The sequence below is a fragment of the Pinus tabuliformis genome, chromosome 1_2, assembly GCF_031772625.1.
Source record: "Pinus tabuliformis cultivar Carrire ecotype Pingquan chromosome 1_2, CPIR1, whole genome shotgun sequence".
Classification (NCBI taxonomy): domain Eukaryota; kingdom Viridiplantae; phylum Streptophyta; class Pinopsida; order Pinales; family Pinaceae; genus Pinus; species Pinus tabuliformis.
In genome coordinates, this window is record NC_142298.1 from 1310658822 (window position 1) to 1310675431 (window position 16610).

The window sequence follows — 16610 nt, forward strand, 5'->3', positions numbered from 1 at the left end:
CCCAAAAACTAAGACTGAGTCCTTTAGATTGCAGCATACAATTAGCCATTTCCTTTAAGGTGCGATTTTTCCTTTCAGCTACACCATTTTGTTGTGGAGTGTATGGAACAGTATGTTGCATTTGAATTCCATTTTCGGTGCAAAAGTTGATGAATGCGTTTTTAACATATTCTCCACCATTATCAGTTCTTAGCTTAAGAATTTGATGTCCAGATTGTTTTTCAACAAATGCTTTGAAGGCCAAAATAGTGCTAAATACTTCGCTCTTGAGTTTTAAGAAGTATACCCAAGTGCGTCTAGAGAAATCATCAATGAAAGTTAAGAAGTACTTGCAGCCAGAGAATGAAGCAACAGGAAGAGGACCACATAAATCACTGTGCACAAGCTGTAAAGGGGCTGAGGCGTGCCAAGAGGCACGTTTGTCAAAACTGTCCCGATGATGTTTTCCGAGTACACATCCGGAACAAACACCATCTTTGCAAGATACCATAGGAAGACCTGTCACCATATTTTCTTTACATAGATGCTGAAGGGAGCGATAGTTTAAGTGACCAAACCGCTCATGCCAAAGTTTGCTCACTTCATCATTATGAGCAACAAATACTGAGGGAAGATGGGATGACCCAAAGTTGTGAAACTTATACAACCTTTTGGAATCATCAGCAAGACCAGTAGCTAGAATCTGTTTAGGATCTTTTAGATCCTTGATTACAACATCATGAGGTGAAAATTCAACAATTTTACCTTCACCTGAATGAGTTATCTGATAGACAGATAGAAGGTTGCAGGATAAGTTTGGAACACATAATACATCATTGAACTGACCATTGTCTAGATGAACAGTTCCAGTCCCTACAACATTAAGAGATCTATCATCACCAACATATATATTTTTGGTGTTACAATCATTTAAAGAAGAAAACATGGCTTGGTTTTTGGCCATGTGACAAGAGGCTCCAGAATCAATGAGCCACTCATGAGAATGAGAAGAAGAAGAAGATACATTTAATGCATAACCAGACTGAGATGATTGACGATGACATGCAGAAAGTGCCGTTCCGGAAGTTGAAGTTGAAGTAGGCTCCAGATGGATGTTATGTTTCTTCATTGCGGCTTCCAAGGCTTCCATCTTCTTAAAGCATTTAGATTCTAAGTGGCCATCTCGATTACAAAAGTTACAATGTCTGTCAGTCTTCTTCCATTTGTTTTTATTGGTCTTGTCATATTGCTGAAATGATCTTTCATCTTGAGGCTGAGTTGGTTTAGGACCATTCCTTTGAGGATAAGACTTCTTAGGATTCTTTGAATTTGGTTGCTGCTGGGCGGCTAACGCTTTCGAGGAAGAGTTTCCAAGATTAAGAAGACCAAGGTGTAAGAGTTTTTCTTGTTCTCTTATTAAGGAATCACAAAAGGAGTCAAAGGAAGGGGGCTTGTAGTCTTTGCCTTGACAAATGAAAGCTTCCCTGGTAGAATGGAAAGTGGAAACAAATACAGAGTAGGCTGGTCCCAACTTAGTAAGGATGGAATAAATAAGGTTACCATCTTCTTTCTTAACTTTAACACCTTCCAAGAGATATCTAAGGGTCTTGAATTTGGACAAGAAATCTTCAATGCAAGAAAAATTATTAGGATCCAAAGTAAGCAACTCATTCTCAAGTTGATGGGCTCTAATTTCATTTTTAATCCCAAAAACTTTAGCAAGTTTTTCTAATGCTTCATGAGGAGTTTCAATTTCTGCAATGTGGAATCTAAGATCAGGAGAAACAGACATTCCTATCAAACCACGTGCTTGATCTTGTCGATTTTCCCATTTTTCGGCCTTGTCTTCATCTTTGGGTTTCTTCTCTTGGTCTGTGGCTATTCTGAAGAGACCTTTACTTCTAAGTAAATCTCCCATGTAGGCTACCCATTGGAAGTAGTTAGTGCTGTCAAGAATGACTTGGCATGGACTTTCCATTTTTTGAAAAACAACTGAAGCTGAAGATGCTGAAAGTAAGTGGTCCAATGGATAGATCTCGAAAAAATAGGCGGTTTTAAAAAAAACGGCTCTGAAAAAGGCTTCCGGATGAAGAAGTTATGGCTTTTTGAAAAAAAATGGTTGACGTTGCCGGCAAAGTGCGCGAATGTGCGGGAATGAAAAAATCCGCCCCCACAAAATGGAGACTTGAACCCAAGACCTCTACTCTCTTAAAAGGTCTTTGAACCAATTGATCTATACAAAATATTTGAGAGAGAGAGAGAGAGAGAGAGAGAGGGGGGGGGGGCCTCGATTTGCGTGCTTGCCTTGGGAAGACTCTTTTCCCCTACAAAACACAAAACACAAAACCCAACACGAATATCCAAAGAAAAACGAACCTTACGGCTCGAAGTTAGCTTTAGCCAAAAAAACTAGAAATTTTAAAAAAAATCTCAAAGTTAGCTTTTAGCCGAAAAACTAAATATTTTTCTCAATGTTTCTGATTTTCCGAGATCACACTAAGGTGCAGGGAAAAGAGCATACGCATGAGAAAAATCCTTTCTTTCTGTTTCTGATTTGCCCAGATCGCACAGAGTCGCAGGGCAAAGAGCATACGCAGAAATGAAAGGTATAGATCCGGGAAAAAAAAAGGCTAAATAAACCGAAACCGAAATAAGCAGAGAGAAAATGACAGTAAACTGCAAAAAAAACACTGTATACCTCCCGATCTGAAAAATGACGCAGCTAGGGCTACCGGAAACCTTTTCGCGTGAAACGAAAGGGGTTCCTCACTGAAACAGATGCTCCGAACGCAACAGAGCAGTCCTCTCGGCCCGAAAGCAGTCAGAAACAACAGATCTAGGAAACGACAGCCGCATGCAGTTCTACCGGCTTCAGATTTGGATCACCAACGGACGCGGCCCTCAAATAGCTCTGATACCATGTAGGAATTTACAGGGTAAGTTCCTCAGAAAGAATACCAAGAGGACACCGCTCACAACCAGATCTCAAATCAATACACCAGTATTTTTGACGTGGTTAAAACCCTCAGAGTGCAAGGAGGGAAACAGTCCACGGCCTGTCCCAACGTGGGTACAGACAATTTATTAATCAAAGAATGAAAATTTACATAAGCTTCTCTCATGCACGGATTACCCGAACAATGACCCTCCATGCGCTTTAAATAGAACTCATGGACCAATCGGGTGTCAAGCCACGGATCAAGTGTCGGTAATACCGAGGTGAGAGTGAACCGTCGGATCACTACATATCGTGACCGTCGGATTGTAAGTTACAAAATGTACAACGGTAAAGAAACACACTTTACCTAACTCTAACCTAACTCTATACTAGACCAAGTTGAACTTAACTATATCCTATGTGTCGGAATATCCTAACACATTTACAGCAGACAAGAGAAGAAGTATATCAAAGGTCTCAATTTCTACAAGAAAAACTTAAGAAGTTATTTGACAAGAGGACAAAGGCAGAGGATTTTTTCATAGGTGACAAAGTGCTGAAATGGGATTCCATAAGGGAAGATAAAGGAAAACATGGGAAGTTTGACTTCCTATGGCCATATGTTATTATACAATTGGAGTTAAAAGGTGTATTTGAAACCTTTTTAATAATCCATGGCTGCGTCATTTAAAAGGAATTAATCAACATTCGAATGATTAATTAACTTAACCCGCAGACCTAACCAAAGTTTAAATACATTGCAAAACCTTATAAAACATTGAATTATCGCGCAGGTCCCCACGCCATACTCCTCCACTAACTCCATTCGCTATCGACCATCCAATCTGGGCTTTCCCATCAGATGACCCACAACAATATCAGAACCCCTCCGATGGCCGAAGGTTAGCATCCAGGAAAATGGCAGTTTTGTTGCCATACAAGAAACACATGGCGCCCGCCCAGTGTTATCGCGACCCCTCTGCCCGAAACAGCTTTTGTCCAAAAGCGGTGCGAGATAATACCATTTACCGCCCCCCGCTTCCCCCCGCTGACGTCGTCACCCATGTCATCTGCCACGTCATCCGTCGTACCCCGCTACACGACAAATATTACGTCATGCTGATGTCACCTAAAAAAAGCACCAAAAGCCCGCGAAGCCAAATTTTGTTAAAAAAGCCTGTTAAACTGTCGTTTTCGCTCATTTCTATTCATTGTTATTACAAAGTCGTTGCGTACAAATTCGTGTTCAATGTAGCTGCGCAAGCCACAATCCACCACCCGACCTCCATAATCCAGCATACTGTGCTGCAAATCATCGTCCAAATTGCCAATTACTCTCATGTGCATCTCAAAAACATAGGCATTTACTCAATTACCTTCAAACCCTGTGTATTTCCGGTTATTTCTCTGAATTACATCTGCATAACCAAAAATTGCACAAATTCAGTCTACAGCTCTTGAAAAATACACCCCAACCACCGTTGTTTTGTCCATTTTTTGCAAAAACCCATCTTCCACAGCTAAAAGCACAGTGATCAAACATGGAAACTCCTAAGCCTGTCACCCTCAATATTGCGCCCCTCAATGCACCACACAAAGAATTGGAATGGTTGCCCCTTGCTGACAGAGATTTCCAGATTAATGACTTAATTGGTGACAAGCCTCACCTCCAAGAAGTTTGTGAAATTAGGAATAGCTATCGCAACAATACCCATGTCTATGGAATTTGGGAGTCCAACATGCCCATATACTACCTCCCCTCAGTAAATGTGCTCCCTGATATCGTCCACTTATGCTGTGCCAATTATGACCCCACTCACACGAGCAGTTATGGCTCCATCTAGGACTGTCCTCTTTTATATCACCCATGAGTTCATCAATGAGATGCTACACTTTAAGCCAACTCAGCCTCTGGCCCCTCTTTTCATGGGGTTCTTGCTTGACCAAGGTGCAAAACTGCCCAATTCAGAGATAACCAAAATAGCTCAATTATTCATGAAACCAAATTTCCAGCCCCAGCAACCTCCTCCTTATCTGCATACCTGGTTCACTGAAGCAGGAAAATTCATTGTAGACATGGTTTCGTACATCCTAGGATTTAAAACCAGTGAGTATGTTGATGAAACTACCTTAGTTTTGTTGTCCATGTTTACTCCAGGATAGCCCCCTGTTGTCAAATATGATTATGCCACGTTCATAGCTGATAAGATCCATGAGAAATTCATGAGCCTGGACAGAGAAAGAGTCTTTAAATACACATCATACATATATCATCTGCTGCTATACAATCAACCAAATAGTTTTCAAATTCCCCTTAGAAAATTGGATCTCAAGGGAGAGTGAAGGTCTATAATCTTTTGGACCTCAGTATTCCATGAAGTCCATAACTCTCCTTACACTTACTGTGAATTCATTGACCTGTTCATACATCCAGCCTCTTCTTTATTGATGACAACTCCTCCTGCTAGACTCTCTGGTGAAATGTAGAAAATTTTATAGCTCTCCAAAAACTACAGTATAGGTGACTAGTACTTTTCCCAGAATCACACTGAGATCAGGATATATGGCTGTGAGCTATGCCCCTATAGATTGCCAAAATATGTGCCTATGAGACTACTTGCTCTAGAATATTTCAGGCAATTTATTAGCTCAGATTTGACTCATTTTTATGGTGCTAAGAAAAAGGAACAGCTCAAAATAAGAAATCAATTGGGCCCTTTTGTCTTCAATAAAAGGGAAGCCTGGGAGGAGGCTGATAAGATTTTAGGGGCGCAACTTAAGCTGAAACAAAGTTTTTATTGGGCCCCATATGATCCCAATCATTTCATAAGTTATAGAAAAGTGAAAAACAAGCTAACAGCATATGTTCACCACAAGATCCCTGAAATTCAACAGTATGCTAACCAACAAGAATGGGTAGAAGGCACATTAGTTGAAGAAATTACTGAGGAAGAGAAATTGGAAAAAGCCATGAAATAGCTTGAAAAAAACGCTTGACCTGGTTTCTTTTGGACAAGTATCCTTCAAGCTGCCTCAGCACACAGGAGGTGATACATCCTTTGCCGAGACTTCTCAGCAGCTCACACAAAAAGCCAGTACAGGGTCAGCAAAGTGCAAGGAGGTAATAGGTTCAGAGCAAGACATAATGACAGACCAGCCTGCTACATCAAAAGGACAAGGCCAAGGGTAGGTTCCTCTGGCACAAACAAAAGCACTAGAAATCCCTGCACTACAAACTCCTTTAAACGAGGAAAGAGGCAAGAAAAGGGACAGGCAAGAAGACACACTGATCAACGGTTCTGTAGAGAAACCATGGGAGAAAAGGCAAAGATTGAACCCCCTATCAGAGGAGGACTTTATTCAGGAGACCACAGACAGTCTAAGGGAAGAAAGAGTAGTTAGCCAGGATACATCCCCGGTCACAGAAACATCGGCCAGTTCACATAGGCAGGAGATCGGAAGACAACATAGTGTGGAATTTTCTTCTGCCAGGCCACAAAGCAGGCAAGGCTCTGACATTAAGAGAACATTTACTGAAATAAAGGCAAAGAATGAGCCAATAAGAATTCAACTTTATAATCACTTACTGAAGATGGCCCCCACAAATCAACAAAGGTTAATGTCGGCATATGACATTCAAGATGGAAAAATTATTCTTAGTCACTTTAAGCCCAAAATGCAGTGACCACAGTCAGCTGCTGATTACATCAGGACCAATCTGGAAGTATTAGCCAAAGACATCCAGCCAATGGACCAGATTGAATTGCATAAGCAAACTGGAGAGATGGTATACTCCACATTGGCAGATAAGGCATTATTGGCCCACAAATTGCAGAATTCTTTAAATAATACCTCTGCCCAATTGGAGTTGGAAAAATCTTCCTCTTTAGCCAAGGATAACAGAATCAAGTCCTTAGAAGAGATTATCATAGAGCTGAGACATGATCTCAAGGATGCCAAAGGCATCAAAGCATTAATAAAAAAGAAGGAAGAAGACATTGCAGCTCTCAGGAAGCAGCTCAAGTTGCCCATTACCATGCATCCCCAAAATACAGAGATTGTTGAGCAGAAATCACAGGAAGATATGATGGACTTGCTAATGAAAATGAATGAGAGATTGGCAGAAACAGATCAGGCATTGGAGAAAGCACTGCAAGAAAAGAAGGGAGAAACGACCTCCCAGCCATCTCAAATAGCTCCTATAGTTACAGCAGCAGTCACTTCTACTGTCCCGTCATCAACAGCACCAAATACTTCAACAACAACAACAGTAGGAAGCAGCACTACCATGACTACTGAGGAATTGATAAAGGATATGGAGGATCTAAGACTTCAAGTATCATAATTAAAAGATGCTAAAGAGAAATTGGCCAAGTTGGAATAAGTTATGACAAATCTAAAATGATTGTGGCAGAAAAGACAAGGGAGGTAAAGGCATTGGAAAATAAAGTAAGAACCTTAGAAAAGGATCTCTCCCTACATAAACCCTAGGAAGAAATCAAAACAATTTTATGGACCAACATTGGCCAATCCCTCACTGATGTGTGGAAATCCATACAGATAATTCATGAGCAGATTGATTTGGTAACAACAGCTCAAGTAGAAATTCAAAAGGCCAAGGATTTATTGGGACACATGTTGGATCAGGCCAATAGGCTAATATACTTTTTGAACACCCACACCAAGGAAGAGCTGGAAGCACTGGATATAAGGGACGGGAAAGGCACCATTCTAACTATCAAAAGAGTTCTGACCATGAGGAACTTCATACAAAATCTGGAGAGGAAGTGCTAGGACATGCAAGTGGAGATAAATGCTTTCATGCAGAAGTTTACAGCTTTGGAGGAAAAGGGTCTGCCCAGTTTATTAACCAATGACTATAGACTGATGACACACGCAGACTATGCTCACAGGTTGAATACATATGTGGATAATCATGTCACAACATCATCAAGTTCTACAGAAGAGAAGGCACTCCCATCTGGACAGAGCCTGTAGAAAATCAAAAGTCCGTGTCACGCACCATAAAGTGAAAAATAGGAAGGGACAAGAATCAAGATGAAGCAACAACATATTAAAGACAGTCCATATGCAGCTGAGAGAGCCAGGACAGCAGCGCGCAATATCAGCAGAAATATCCATCGGTCGACTCACCAAGAAAACAGTCAACGCACCTTATCGACTGAGCGGCCAACACAGCGGCAATTACTTCTGCATTCATTCCTCCCTGTTTTCAAGATCATTTACTTCTCCTGTAGAGTAGGTGAAAGAAGTTATTGCAAGATATTATCTCTTTCAGATATTTTGTAAACATTTTTGTACAAATACCTCACCAAGTGAAGTATTAGGGGTTGGTGATACCATTCTGGAACTGCGCTGTAACTTTGAGAACTCTTCTGAATAAAAGGTTGCTGGAATGCTTTGTCGTTGAACTCTCTGGTTGTGGAATTGACGGCAGAAGACTATGTTGCAGAATTCTCGAATTATTTCCTGGATCAATAAGTCTTTTTAACTCATGTTTTACAGTTTCTGTGTTTTTATATATCATCTATGTTCCTTATTTGAATAACAGGGAAAAAGAATAACCCAGAACTTACTTAATTGTACTCTGTGTTCAATCTATGTTATTTTTCACATTTTCTTCAGAATTAGCATAAGCAGGAATTCTTAACTGCTCCTATTTCCCTGGTTCTTACACCTTTAATATAACTAAGGAATTATTAACTGCTCCCTGGTAATATTCATCCACTTTTCCTCTGTCAGTAGGATGAAGGATTCTTGATTTCCCTTCACCCCCTGACCCAATTTCACCTGATTCCAGCTTACAATTTGTTTCATGGTTGATTACCTTGCTCTGTAGTACCTCCCTCTATGAAAGAAACCATACCCAACAGTTCATCTTCTTTGACTCCATTAACTCAATGGACTGAACTTCTCATATTTTTCACCCCTTTTCTATTGAGTGTCACCATCCAAAAATCAAACAAAACCCCTGTACTTTATAACTAGCCTAATATACATAAAAACCAAAGCTAAATCATAAATAGAGAACCCTCTCTGGATGCATATTGGCTAGAACCTGCATCTAAAAGATTGCTTAGTGGTTACCTCGGTCGTATTCCCTTTTCTCACAACTTTTGGGGAACAACCTGAGTGATAACAGGTGAGAGGTAAAGAAGAATCCACTCCAAATTTTGTCTAAGTATGAAAATATCAAAAGGAATGTCAGTGAAAGTGTGCAAGATTATTGTGTGAGGTTTAATGAAGTATATAATTCTATTCCGTCCAACATTAAACCACCTGAGGGTTTAGCTTTACTCAAGTTTCCAGACGATTTCGATACTGATATGGAATATCAATTATGGGAACGTGATCCCACCACATTAGAAGACATGCAGAAGAACACTGTAAGTGTAGAAGCAAATCTGCTAGCCAGAAGAGTAAGAATGAGATCTGAAAAGAGAGTGACCATAAAGGAGGAAGCATCTACCTCAGGTGTCAAGATGGATACTTTGATCCGAATAGTCGAGAGGATGGTTGACCGGCTGAGCATCACAGATAGACCTAAAACACCAATTAGGAATCCAAATTTTAGAGGACAGCAATAGCCCCAATTCCGAATCAAGCAAAGGGAACAAAAAGCACCAGACCAACCAGCACAACAACAACAGATCAGAACACCTTTGCAGCAGAATTATGTTCAGGGAATGGAGGAAGAAGATGACGATGATCCGGTAATTGAAACAAACCATTTTTTCACTGTTGATGGTATGCCCATTTTTCTGATGGAAGATGAAGAATATGCAGAGGTTCCAAACATTCAAAGGGATTAAGATTACATATTAGCAAACGATGAAGTTTTGGAGGCTGAGTCTAATGATTATCAGTGAGGTTATATGAATGCTATGACAGCACAGTAGAAGCAGTATTCCTTGAGGAGCATAGATGTACCGATCAATCCTATTAGGTTCCTATACCAATAGGTGTCATATTTAATGATTGACTATTAAAATGCCAAATATGATCATCCTTTCCATCTTGCAAAGGTTCCATATTTTCAAAAAAAATCAAAAATTTAAAAAATGAAAAGAGGGTATGCCCTAAAAGAAAAATCAAAGGGCAAAAGAATGAATTGGTCAAAAAACAAAGAAAATGAACCCCAAAGAAAAGACCAAGAGAGTGGGCTAGTCCAAAATGCCACTGCTATCCTATTTTTGCAAAGAAGTTCAAAATATGCAATCAGTAACTTCTGTCACACTTCATGGATGGCCCAACAGCTAAATCTTGGCCCCCCCATGTTTAAATTTCTTGTTTTAGAAATAGGGAGTGAATTCTGTCCAAATAGTTTAAGCTTGGCAGATCAGTAGTTAGGTAGAGAAGCAAGGGTGCTCAACAGTTAAATCTGAGCCCCTGGAAGAGATAAGGGTAGACTTAGATAGGAGGGCAGTTAAAGGAAAACAAGAGAGAAAGGGTTTGCTAGTTCAAATGCACCCAATCAAAAAAGAAGAAAAAATGTTAGGTGTATCAGGCTGGGTAGGCAGTTTGGTGTCGCAGAAGTAAGTTTGTGATCAGTTTTGTCTTTTTGAATATGATCTATCTCATGGATATCACAAGTACCATAGCAAGGTGGCTGCAAAATAGTTGAAGCATCACTAATTTCCCCCCTCATTTCCCCAAGAACATTTACTAATTTTCCCTCAAGGACAATGGGATTTTCTCAAGTGGTCCTAATTCACTTCATTTTATGAGAAAGACTGAGTAAAACTTTATGTTTACTTAGGCAAAGGAAGCCACATTTCTTGTGTAAAAATCCTTTTTCTTCCATTATGCTAAGTCTCTAAAAAGTTCATGACTTGGATCCCTTTATTCCCTAAGCCTATGTTTCACCTTTTGCTTAGTGCTTTGCTTGAAAACATTTCTCATATTAACATCCTAACTCTACTATATAACTCCTATGTAAAGTTCTCCCCACCCCTATTATATATAAAATACACAAAACCCCATAATTCTTTAATATCCCGCCCCGGGCTTATTAAAACCATATATTAATGTTTTAAGGGGTCCAAGGTTTCCCTGAAACCTTGTGGACAACCCTCCCCACGCACATATAACAGTGGATTTCATTTAACAATGGTTAAATGAATAACCTGCCCGCAACCTAAAGTTTGATTTCATTGTTAAACCCCGCAGAACATTACAAAACGTTAAAAGATTAATGTGGGTCCCCACATCATACGCCTCTGCCAACTCCACCCATTCATCAACCGTCCGATCCTGGCTTTTCCATCGGACAATCCACGGTGATATCGCGACCCCTCCGATGACCAAACGATAGCATCCGAGAAATTGGCGGTTTTGCCGTCGTACAAAGTCCATGCATCGCCTCCTCGTTTTATCACGTCCGCTCTAGCCAAAACCGCCATTGTCCAATAAGCGGTGCGATGAAACCATATACCACCACCGTTTCCCGCCGCTGACGTTGTCGCCCACGTAGGCACCCACGTTGGCTGCCACCTCATCACTATATCATCCGCTGTGTCTGCCACGTCACCGCCAGGTCAGCTTCCGTACCCTCACTACCCGACAAACATGACGTCATGCTGATGCCACCCGACCAAAGTGCGCCAAAAACCCGCCAAAATCAATTTTTTTTAAAAAGTCGTTAAACGTTGTTTTTTGTTCATTTCACTTTGTTTCTTCTGTGCAAGCTTTGCATGGTTTTTTATGTTCAAAACGCATTTCCACTGCACAGACCGCCACCCAGGGAAATTGACTCTGCAGCTCGGCCCCTCAGCTCGGTCTGCCACCCACATTTCGCACCAGGCGTCCATTAAACAGGTATTTACCTGAATCCTACTCGTAAACCCTATTTTTCTAGCTTTCTCTGTAAAAATCGCCTGGAGAACCAAAATTCGAATTAAAACACGGTGCTGCCTTCAAACCTCTGCATCATAGCCACTATTTTACCCATTTTTTCCAAAGAAATCCCGTGAACTCTGTTTCCCTCTGCAAAATTTCCCATTAAGCTAAATTCAAGCTCGTTTCGGCCTGCAATTTCCGTAGAAAAGACAAAAACTACTATTTTACCTGTTGCTGTTGCATAAAACCCACAATTCAAATTCAAAAATCACCAAAGACTGTATAATGGAGGCTCCAGTGGCCCTGAATGTTGCCCCTTGAATGCACCACATAAGGAATTGGAATGGCTTCCCCTTGCTGACAGGGATTTTCAAATTAAGGATATGATGGGTGACAAGCCTCACCTTCAAGATTTTTGTGAAATTAGGAATAGCTACAAAAGAAATACTGATATCTTTGGAATTTGGAAGTCCAGCATGCCCATCTACTACCTCCCTTCAGTAAATGTGCTTCCTGATCTCATCCATTTATGTTGTGCAAATTATGACCCCACTCAAAGAGCAGTTATGGCTCCATCTGGGACTATCCTCTTCTATATTACTCATCAATCCATAAATGAAATGTTGCACTTTAAGCCAACTCAGCCTCTGGCCCCTCTCACCATGGAATTCTTGCTTGACCAAGGTGCCAAACTGCCCAGTTCAGAGATAACCAGAATAGCTCAATTATTCATGAGACCAAATTTTCAGCCCCAGCAACCTCCTCCTTATCTGCATTCTTGGTTCACTGAAGTAGGGAGATTTATTGTAGACATGATATCCTACATCTTAGGATTCAAAACTAGTGAGTATATTGATGAGACAACCTTAATTTTGATGTCTATATTTACTCTAGGACAACCCCCTGCTGTCAAATATGATTATGCCACCTTCATAGCTAATAAAATTCATGAGAAATTCATGAGCCTGGATAGAGAAAGAGTGTTCAAATACACATCATACATATATCATTTGTTGTTGTACAATCAACCTGATAGTTTTCAGATTCCTCTTAGAAAGTTGGATCTCAAAGGAGAAAGGAGGTCTGTCATATTCTGGATCGTAGTATTCCATATAGTCTATAACTCTCCTTATACTTATTGTGAGTTCATTGACTTGTTCATATATCCAGCCACTTCTTTATTGATTACAACTCCTCCTGCCAGGCTCTCTGTTGAAATGCAGAAAATTTTACATCTCTCAAAAGACTACAGTATAGGTGACTGGTATTTTTATCAGAATCACACAGTGATCAGGATTTATGGCTGTGAATTATCCCCTTACAAGCTGCCAAATTATGTCCCTATGCGACTGTTTGCCCTGGAATACTTCAGGCAATTTATTAGTTCAGATTTGACTCATTTCTATGGTGCTAGGAAAACGGCGCAGCTCAAAATAAGAAATCAATTAGGCCCTTTTATCTTCAATAAAATGGAAGCCTGGGAAGAAGCTGATAAGATTCTGAGGGAGAAACTAATGCTGAAACAAAACTTTTATTGGGCACCATATGACCCTGAACATTTCATAAGTTATAGGAATGTGAAAAACAAGCTTACAGCATATGTTCATCACAAAATCACAGAAATTCAACAATATGCTAACCAACAAGAATGGGTAGAAGGCACATTAGTTGAAGAGATAATTGAAGAAGAAAAATTGGAAAAAGCAATGAAATAGCTTGAAGAAACGCTTGACCTGGACTCTTTTGGACAGGTATCCTTCAAACTGCCCCAGCACACAGGAGTTGATACATCTTTTGCAGGGACTTCTCAGCAGCCCACACAAAAAGCCAGCACAGGGTTAGCAAATGGCAAAGAGGTAATAGATCTAGAGCAGGACATAATGACAGACCAGACAGTGACATCAAAGGAACAAGGTCAAGAGCAGGTCCCTTCAGCACAAACAAAGGCCCCAGAAATCCCTATACTACAAACTCCTCTAAATGAGGAGAGATGCAAGAAAAGGGATAGGCAAGACGACACAATGATCAGCGGTCCTGAAGACTAACCAGGGGAGAAAAGGCAGACATTGAACCCCCTATTAGAGGAGGAATTCATTCAGGAGATCACAGATAGTCCAAGGGAAGAGAGAGTAGTCAGCCAGGATACATCTCCAATCTCAGAAACATCAGCCAGTTCACATAGACAGGAGATTGGAAGACAACATAGTGTGGAATTCTCTTCTGCCAGGCAGCAAACTAAGCAAGGCTCAGACATTAAGAAAACATTCACTAAAATAAAGGCAAAGAATGAGCCAATAAGGATTCAACTTTACAATCACTTGCTGAAGATGGCACCCACAAATCAACAAAGGTTAATGTCAGCATATGACATCCAAGAAGGAAAGATGATCCTGAGTCACTTCAAACCCAAAATGTTGCAGCCACAGTCAGCTGTTGATTACATCAGGACCAATCTAGAAATATTAGCCAAAGATATCCAACCAATGGACCAAATTGAACTACATAAAAAAACAGGTGAAATGGTATACTCCACATTGGCAAACAAGGCATTGCTGGCCCACAAATTGTAGAATTCTTTAAATAATACTTCTGCCCAATTGGAATTGGAAAAGGCTTCCTCTTTAGCTAAGGATAACAGAATTAAATCCTTAGAGGAAATTATCATAGAGCTGGGACATGATCCCAAGGATCCCAAAGGCATCCAATAATTAATAAGAAAGAAAGAAGAAGACATTGCAGCTCTCAGCAAGCAGCTCAAGCTGCCCATTACCATGCATCCAAAAACTACAGAGATTGTTGAACAAAAATCATAGGAAGATGCAATGGAACTACTGATGAAAATGAATGAAAGATTGGCAGAAACATAGAAGGCATTAGAGGAAGCACTACAAGGAAAATAGGGAGAGTTTGCCTCTCAGCCATCTCAAACAGCTCCAATTGTTACAACTACTCCTTCTACAGTCACAACAGCAGTCCCTCCTACTGATCCGGCATCAACAGCACCAAGCACGTCAACAACAGCAACAGGCAGCAACACTACCATGTCTACTGAAGAACTGATAAAGGCCATGGAGGATCTAAAACTCCAGGTGTCAGAGTTAAAGGGTGCCAAAGAGCAATTGGAAAAACTGGAAGTAAGTTATGATAAATCCAAGATGACTGTAGCAGAGAAAACAAGGGAGGTGAAAGCATTGGAAAACAAAGTAAAGGCATTGGAAAAGGACCTCTTGTTAGACAAGCCTCTGGCAGAAATTAGGAGAATTCTGTGGGCCAACATTAGCCAATCCATCACTGATATGTGGAAATCAATATAGATAATTCATGAGCAGATTGATTTAGTGGCAACAGCTCAAGAAGAAATTCAAAAGGCCAGGGATTCATTGGGAAACATGCCCGAACAGGCCAATAGGCTAATATATTTCATGAACACCCACACCAAAGAAGATCTGGCAAAACTAGATATCAGGGATAGGACAAGCACTATTTTAATAATTAAAAGGGTCTTGACCATGAGGAATTTCATACGAAATTTGGAAAGGAAGTGCTAGGAAATGCAAATGGAAATAAATGCTTTCACACAGAAATTTAGAGTTTTGGAGGAAAAGGGTCTACCGAGTTTGTTAACTGCTGACTACAGACTAAAGTCACATGCAGCCTATGTACGCAAATTAAATACATATGTGGATACTCAGGCCACAGCATCATCAAGTTCTATAGGAGAGAAAACACTCCCATCTGGACAGAGCCTATATGACAATTTGGAGAATTTGGTTTTTATTGAACATGAAGTGAGGCATCTTTTCACAGTCCAACCCACTTTTTTCAGGTACACAGATGCAGATGAAACTCTAATTAAAATGTGTAGGCACCAATTACCAGATAATGAATGGTGGCAGAGTATGCTGGAAATCCTGTAGGTGGATTTCAAAGTTTTGTTTATTTTTCCAGAACATAACAGATGCCATAAAGTGTAAAAAAGAGCAGATAAAATCGCGTTGGACAGCAATCAATCAAAGTGCAATCAAAGGATCCAGGAAAGTAACACCAACATGCGGAATTTCACCAAAAGTACCATCTGCCGACTCGCTGAGCAAGTGATCAATGCATTTCACCAACAAAACAACCAGCACAACGTTTCTGACTTCTGCATTCATTTCTCTCTGTTCCCAAGAGCATTTACTACTTCTATAGAGTAGGTGAAGGAATTTATTGCAAGATATTATCTCTTTGAAGATAGTTTGTAAACATTTTGTACAAATACCTCCCCAATCTAAGTATTAGGGGTTGGTGAATATCATTTTGGAACTGTGCTGTAAATTAGAGAACTCTTCTGAATAAATATTTCTGGAATGCTTTGCTGATGAACTCTCTGGTTATGGAATTGATGGCAGAAGCCCATGTTGCAGAATTCTTGGATTATCTCATGGATAAATAAGTCTTTTTAAATCTTGTTTTAATATTTCTATGTTTTATATATTATCTAAGTATCATGTTCTAAATTGCAGGAAAAAAGAATAGCCCAGAATTTACTTCGCTGTACTCTGTGTTCAATTCCTGTCATTTTCATGTTTTCTTCAGGACTAGCATAGGCAGGAATTCTTAACTGCTCCTGTTTCACTGGTTCTTTCACCTTGAATATCATTAAGGAATTCTTAACTGCTCCTTGGTAATATTTATCCACTTTCCCTCTGTTAGCATGATGAAAGATTCTTAATTTCCTTTCATCCCCTGACTCCATTTCACCTGATTTCAGCTTGAAAATTGTTCCATGTTTAATTATCTTGCTTTGTAGTTCCTCCTTTTGTCAAAGAAACCATACCCAGAAATTCATTTT